We start from the raw sequence: 7369 nt of genomic DNA on the forward strand, positions 1-7369 counted from the left end.
CTCAGTTCAGCCATTTCCCTGACAAGGGAGCCTGCTAGCCCAGTGTTCCTCCAGGTGAGCGTAATTTAGGTGTCTGTCTGTCAAATGGAACTACAAGCAGGAAGGATTCTGGGACTGGGAGGCCAGAAAACCAAAGGCATAGTGTCTGCTGGCAACAGTTATTTCTAAGGTGTGGAGAAAGTGGAATTGTGTGGAACAGAGTTAAAATGCAAATGCATATTGGATAAGGAAGCAGAATGTAACTTGTGTAGCTGCTGCATATATCCTGTTTAAGGAAGAACTTATCCACTGTGAAATAATAGGAAGCTGGAATTGAAAAATGGGTCCAAATTAACATTGTGGATATGATACATTTCCAGTGTAATACTTTTCTTTGTTGTTCTGTTGCAGTGTGCTCTCTAATTCTGCTTCAATTTCTGAATCCACCTGAACATCTGGTATTTCTTCCTCTGTATATGGTAAAAGTTCTTTACTCTGAACTGGATAACATTTGTAGGCTTAGCAGTCCCTTTGCAGATCATCGGAGCAATCAAATTTTGGATAAATTGGGGCAGGATTTCGCTTGTGGGAGTGCGTTTAAATTCTGGAAAGGAAGTGATAATATATATATTTCATTTCTTGATATAAACTGGATGATATTTGCAAGGCTTTTTGTCCATCTGAGGGACTGAGCATGACTAACCTAAGAAGAATAGTGATTCCTATTTTAGGATACAAGGAGCTTTCTACGAAACCATCCTTCACAGTTTCAAAAATAAAAACATTTATTATATACCTGTATGTTTTCTGTGAGTGTGACTAGATGGACATTTGTTCTGTTGTTAATGCTTGAGTTCATACTGTCAATGTTTTTCCCCTTGACTACATGAAACAAAGCTAATTGTGAGTAAAACAGGTCTCTTTCCACTTTGTATTTGGTACCTTTTGTTTTGCCAACAGCCTTTGTTTGCTTGCTTGTTCCTACTTGCATTGTTTTGTTTCACTTTCTGTATTATAATCTATATCAATCCTTTGGGGCAGTGGCAGGAGCTGTCCTAATCATAGGGAGGCATATTCAGTGGGGCAGACTCATAGCTAAAGGTTCGGGTCGAGTCATATACGATGCAAGCAGTTATGGTGAGAAAGTACAAATGGGTAAAATGATTTTAAATTGTGGGAACAGGTGCACTGTGGCAATTATAATGTTGGGGTAGGACTTAGGTGAGCCGGTTATTCTTTTCTGAACCACGGAGTTCATTGGCTGAACGTGGGCTAACCACTCTCTTGCAGGCTGACCTATCTCACAGGGTTGTTATGAGAACGAAGAGAAGAATTGGGTTTCAGTAATTGACTTTCAGCTATTGAAAGATGAGATGTACATCTGGAAAACAACAAAGGCGACAACCTTTCACCTTGTCCATCTGTACAGTAAATTGGAAGATTATTTGACCATACATGTGGACATTGAACTCACTGCACAGACCGGCCTGATTTTAGATCGTATGAATTCTCCTTCATCCATTGCTATAGTGAGTAACAGTGTAGTGACTGTGGATAGATGTCCCATCTTTTTTTATAATCTATCATATGCCCCTATTTATATGGTATGTTTGCACCACACACAGTTCCTCTGAAAAAAGGTTATTGTATTTTGTCTTAATAGCAGTCCTGTGTGGTAGGTCAGGTAATGAACTCGTGACTTGCCCAATGCCACTCAGAGAATTTTATGCCTAAGCAGCTAGTTTTGTACCCAGTGTGTCTGGCTGTCACTTTTGTCCAAAACTGGTCTCTTCAATGGCTACCCCTTATTTGGTCCCCACAGTCACATGTTTCTTAGAATAACAACCCTCTTATTTGTGACTGCATTGTACACCACTGAGAACTGGACTTTTCATTTTATTTGGAATGTGCATTCGTAATCTCAGCCAATCACATCCATCTGTAAATTACATTTTATTTTTATTTGTTGCTCATTTCATTATTTACAGTTGAGATTAAGGTTACTGTGAGAAAGATGAGGAGAAAAAGGAAATGGAAAGGAGTGTGCCGTCCTCTCCAACGTCTGAGCAGAAGGATAAAAAAGAGAAAGTGATGGAAACAGAGATGGTGGAAATAATTAAGGAGATAAAAGATATGACCGTAGGTAAAGAAGGGAAGGGATTAGGAAAAGAAGTTCAGAGATCAGTGGATTTATTTTTAATAACAGAGGAAGGTGGAATATCAAAGGAGAGGGAGAAAGTAGTGATCGAAGAATGGTGGGATGAAGAAAGTAGTCCTAAAGCAGGGGTCTCAAATACGCGGCCCATGAGCCATTTGTGGTTCAACAGATGATAGTTTTTGGCCCCCACCTTGCCTGCCCCCTTGAAGCGCCCATGCGTCCGCTGCTGTCAAAAGTCAGAAAGAGCCTCGCCTCGCTCGCCAGCTCTCTCCCAAGACAGAGAGCAGGCTGCAGGTCTGGATGGAGGGTGCAAGAGGCGCTGTCTTGGGGGAGAGCCAGCGAGTGAGGCGCGCTGCCAACCCTTTTCCCCGAGCGCCTGAGCCGCTGCCGCGTGATGCCTGAGAGCGGAGCTCGTTCCTGGCCCGTCCTTGAAGAGTGCCTCCAAGCCGCCAACAGCAGCTGCTGCTGCTACTGCCTCTTCCAGGGAAGCGGCTCTCTGGCTCTCTTTCTCTCTTGGCACCCCCAGCACCAGCCCGGCCAGTGGCCGCCTCAACGCCTGGCGGTGCTTCCTCCTCCTCCTCTTTGTTCTGCTTCAGCTATCTCGGCTCTGGAGGCTGCCTGGGCTTGCTCCTCTGTCGTGGTGGGGGTAGCTGCTGCTCCTAAGTGTGGCTTTTTTTGAGGTGGACCCTCAGAGGAAGGTTGCGGGACCTCCGTGTGTGTGTTTGTGTGCGTGTGCACACATGCGCACCAGTGGGGGGGCCCACCTCATTCTGTTTAATTTCATGGATACCAGTGGGGGCTTTTCTCCTTTGACAAGGTGAATTCTGTGAGAGTTTTTAAAAAATTTTATATTATGCCCCCCCCGGCAAGGTGGTCGCCGGTGCTCCCTCCTTTCTCCACTTCTTCGTCCTGGTGGTGGTGGTGGTAGTGAAGAAGGAGTCGGGGGGGGTTGTGGCCGGCAATGAGAGCTTGCGCGCCCCCTCCTCCTCCTCTTTGAAGCCCCAGCTGGGCTAAGGAAATTCTTGGGTGGCTTCCTCGGGCTCTTGCTCCGCTTTGCGGAAAATCTGATGTGGCCCAACCTCACCCAGACTCTGCCTCCAACAGCCCCCAGGTAAATTGAGTTTGAGACCCCTGTCCTAAAGTGTCTAAGATACTGCGGAAGGATATAGAGGAGGAAGAATGGTGTGAGAAAGAAGTAGTCCTAAAGAGTTTAAGATACTGCGGAAGGATATAGAGGGGGAGAGAGAAATAAAAGGCACGCGTGAGGAAGGAAAACCAACTGTCAAACCGGTCATTGCGCGGCTGTCTGAGGAAGAATGGACTGTCCTTGTCTATCCGAAACAACGTGGTCCTGTGAAATTTGTGAACCGCTGCTGGAACCTGCAGTTGAGAGAAAGACCTCCTGAAGCGGTGGATTCGACACCCGTGCTGCGGGACAATTTGTGCAGTACAGATTGGATGGTGGCTGAGGAAACCCACGAATCAAGAACGGTTTGGAAAAACATACCGTTAGGAGCTGGATGTCTGTTAAGTCCATTACCAATGTTGTGGGACAGTTCTAATGTTAATCCAAGTTATAACGACCCTATTGAAGTTGTAGTAGAGAAAAACCCTGTTATTATTAATAAAACGTTGTTAAATCCTTCTCCTATCATGTCTTTTCCTTCTCCAAACTCGGAACCGCTGAAGACCTTAGAAGAACCTGATCACAGTTATGTATTACTGTAGTTTGAAGATTCTTAAGCTGACATCAATAATGCTAGGAAGCTCTTTTAAGGCAGCAGCAAAACATTAACCTAAATCGTAGTTACCTAGACATTATTATGTATGAAAAGCAGAGAGAGAGGAAGTACTACTGTCAGCTATTCTGTCGGTTGCCCATTAGAGGGCACAGTAGAGAAATGCATAAACCTGCAAACATATAAAATGTCTTTGTGTTAAGTGTAGAGAGACATTCTCAGCAGTATAAGAAATATACTGTACAGTATTCCAGTTATTTTTAGATTACAGTTCCCATTAGCCCCACCCACCACAACTGTTAGTGAAAGCAGATGGGCATTGCAGTCCAACAGCTGCTGAAAGGTCACTCATTCTCATCTTTGCTTACACAGTTTGTTTTAGAAAGGCACTGGCATCTTGAAAGCTTAACTGGAAGTCTCTTGGTTCAGACTAGAGGCCTGGTTCTCACTTTGAGTGAAAAAGGTGCACATCTTTCATAAATAAAAGTAACTCACACAGAAAAAGTGATTTTTTAAATGGTGACATCCTAAGAAATCCTGGAATTTGTTATTCAGTCGATACTGAGCTCCGAAGGTATTCTGAGAAGAGAAGAACAGGGGACTTAACTCTGTAGTGTTTTGCAGTGCCTTTCTATGTGTTTTCTGAATAAAGCAAAAGCTTTGGCTGGCATAATATTTTTATATTAGGGTTTTAAAACTGTAGAGTGGCCCACTGGCACATGCAGACATGTCTGCATGCAGAGTACAGCCATGGTCAGTGGCACTGGTGCTTGTATTCAAATGTCAACCCTTTACTGTAAATGCCAGAATAATCCAAGAATGTGTTACGGGAAGGCGTTGTGTGTGTGTGTGTGTGTGTGTGTGTGTGTGTGTGTGTGTGTGTGTGTGTGTGTGTGTGTGTGTGTGTGTGTGTGTGTGGTATTTTTTTTAACCAAATGTTTCACTGGAGCAGGGAGGTGAATGTGAAAGGATTTATATGTGAGGTTTTGGGAGGAGAACAGAGTCCACGAAGGGGAATAGAAAAGTTTTCAAACTCTGATGAATCTAGATACATGTCCCAAAAAACAAAATAAAAACAACTTTAAATGGGTGTAGACATAAGTAGGTTTAACTGTCGATGCCTCCTTTACAAAAGACAGTCATAACAAGGCTGCTCAGTATAATATTGGCATATAAAAATTATACTGCTGTATTGCAGCCAAAACTTGGGTCACACGCAGGGTTCAATCCCAGGTAGCCAGCCCGAGGTGCACACAGCCTTTTCAGCCTTCCAAGGTCAGTAAATTGAGCACCCAGCTCGCTGTGGGGGAGGGGGCAACCTGTAGCCTGTATAAATAAATTATAAACCCCGAGAGAGTGTTTTAAGTGCTATGGGGCGGTATATAAGATTTGCTTTTAAGATAAATAGCCATTTAAAAAAAAAGCGGAGCAAGCACTTTGAAGTTGCCTTTCACAGAAGGCTGGATAGCAGGCTAAACACAGAGGCCACTAGTCACTATGTTCTCCACAAGAGTGGGAGTACTTCAATTTTCATTTACATTATGCTTATTCGTTCTAAGTTTGCATTGTGGATATTAGTTTCTTTAAAGTTTATGGAAATCCTTGTCTCCACTTGTCCTTATTTTGATAATCCGTTTCTTATTTTTGAATGCTACCTCAGTGGCCACCTTAGGCCATCGATGCAGAGATAGTTCTGCTTTTTCTAGGAGCCTTTGTTTCTGGTCCCTTCTGTGCTTTTCTCGAATATGATGGTGCTTGTCCCCAAACCATCACCCCATCATAGTCTAAGCCTTGTATTGATGGATAGAATCTACCAGTGTTATCATAACAAACAGGCTTTCTTTTCTGACCAGTAGGCAGCTGCAGGAGTCAATGTAGTCTTGTCTTTAATATACATATTCTGTTCCCCTTCAGCAATGATGTCTCTGTAGAAAAAAACAAAGTCTATTTTGCTCTTTGTATAATGATAAAATAGAGCCAAAATTAACTCACTTGAGAATATGAATTAGTTGAGTTTTAAAAGGTTATGTGTCCATTATACTTGATTTAGGAGAGGATACAAAAATTCTGATAAGAGCTTTTAGCCCCAGTTCCAGTTTTATTTATTTATTTATTTACAATATTTTTTAGCCGCACCATTACCAGTGGCTTCTGGGCGGCGTACAACATCAAAACTTAAAAACATAAAAAAACATTTTAAAAGACAATAGGTAGCTTTAGCACTGGGTTCTGCCCATGTTGCTGACCAAACCCACCAGCTCACTCAAACCAATTCCAGACCACCAAGTGACACCCTGGAAGTCCTTTCCTAGTTACTAAACAAATGTCTCTCTATATATACATTTTCAAAGAGCTGGAAGTTGGGAACTTTAAAAACACAGAGAACTAAAAAAAAAAAAAGATGGAAGGTGACCAGCTGAAGAAACATTCAATTAGTCAATTAGATAATTTATAGGTCATTATAATTTTTTAGGTAATTAGCATTAATTTAGCAAAATGATCTTGGCTACATCTAATTTTATTTCTGCAATGGTATCTGCATGTCATTCAGTTGTACTTGCTGCAGTTGGCGTAATTGTATATAGTCAGTGTATTCTCGAAGGCTTTTATGACCGGGATCCTATGGTTGTTGTGGGTTTTCCGGGCTGTTTGGCCGTGTTCTTAAGAAAAAACTTCCTGATTGCAGAGCACCACTGTGATGCAGTGGTTAAACTGCAGTACTACAATTAAGACTCTGCTCGCAACCTGAATTTGTTTCTGGACTTGGGTAGCTGGCTTCAGGTTGGTTCACCTTTCTATCGTTCCAAGGTCAGTAAATTGAGCACCCAGTGGAAGTTGGGGCAATAATTACATTGTAAACCACCCAGAGAGTGCTTTATACACTATGAGGCAGTATATAAGCAGCTTTACACACTATGGGGCTGTATATAAGCAGTTGCTTTGCACCGTGCTCAGTCTTGCAGGCAAATCAAATTTACTTACACATTTCCTTTATTTTTATATATGGACAGAGAGAGAGATGTGTCACACTCTATATGTGTAGAACATGCACAAATCTACATCCTGATTCAGCGATCAATGTGTGGAAGAAGACAGTGCTCAGCTGATGCAACTGTATGTTCTCATCTACAGATTCATCCATATGTACGCTGAATAATGTTCATTTAGGCACCACTGTGGTAACTGGATCAAAAAGAGAATACACATTCCCATCCAGGGACAGTAGTTGTTTTCATTATCCAGATATGTGTCTTGTTGATGTAGCAGACTACAGAGGTTTTAATTATTTCCTGGTGTCTCCCATTCATAAAACAGTATTTTGTCAAACCTCTGTTATAAAAGTATAACAAAAATTCCAGTCCCCTGTGTTCCCTTTGTACATTCCCTGTTTGTCATCAGAATTGCCAGCTATTAAGTTTGACCACACACGTCACTGCTTTCATCTCCGTCTGCTTCTAAACTCATACAAGGTGAAGCAAGGAACAGATATTAA

This window comes from Pogona vitticeps, chromosome 3 (assembly GCF_051106095.1).
Source record: "Pogona vitticeps strain Pit_001003342236 chromosome 3, PviZW2.1, whole genome shotgun sequence".
Taxonomy (NCBI): domain Eukaryota; kingdom Metazoa; phylum Chordata; class Lepidosauria; order Squamata; family Agamidae; genus Pogona; species Pogona vitticeps.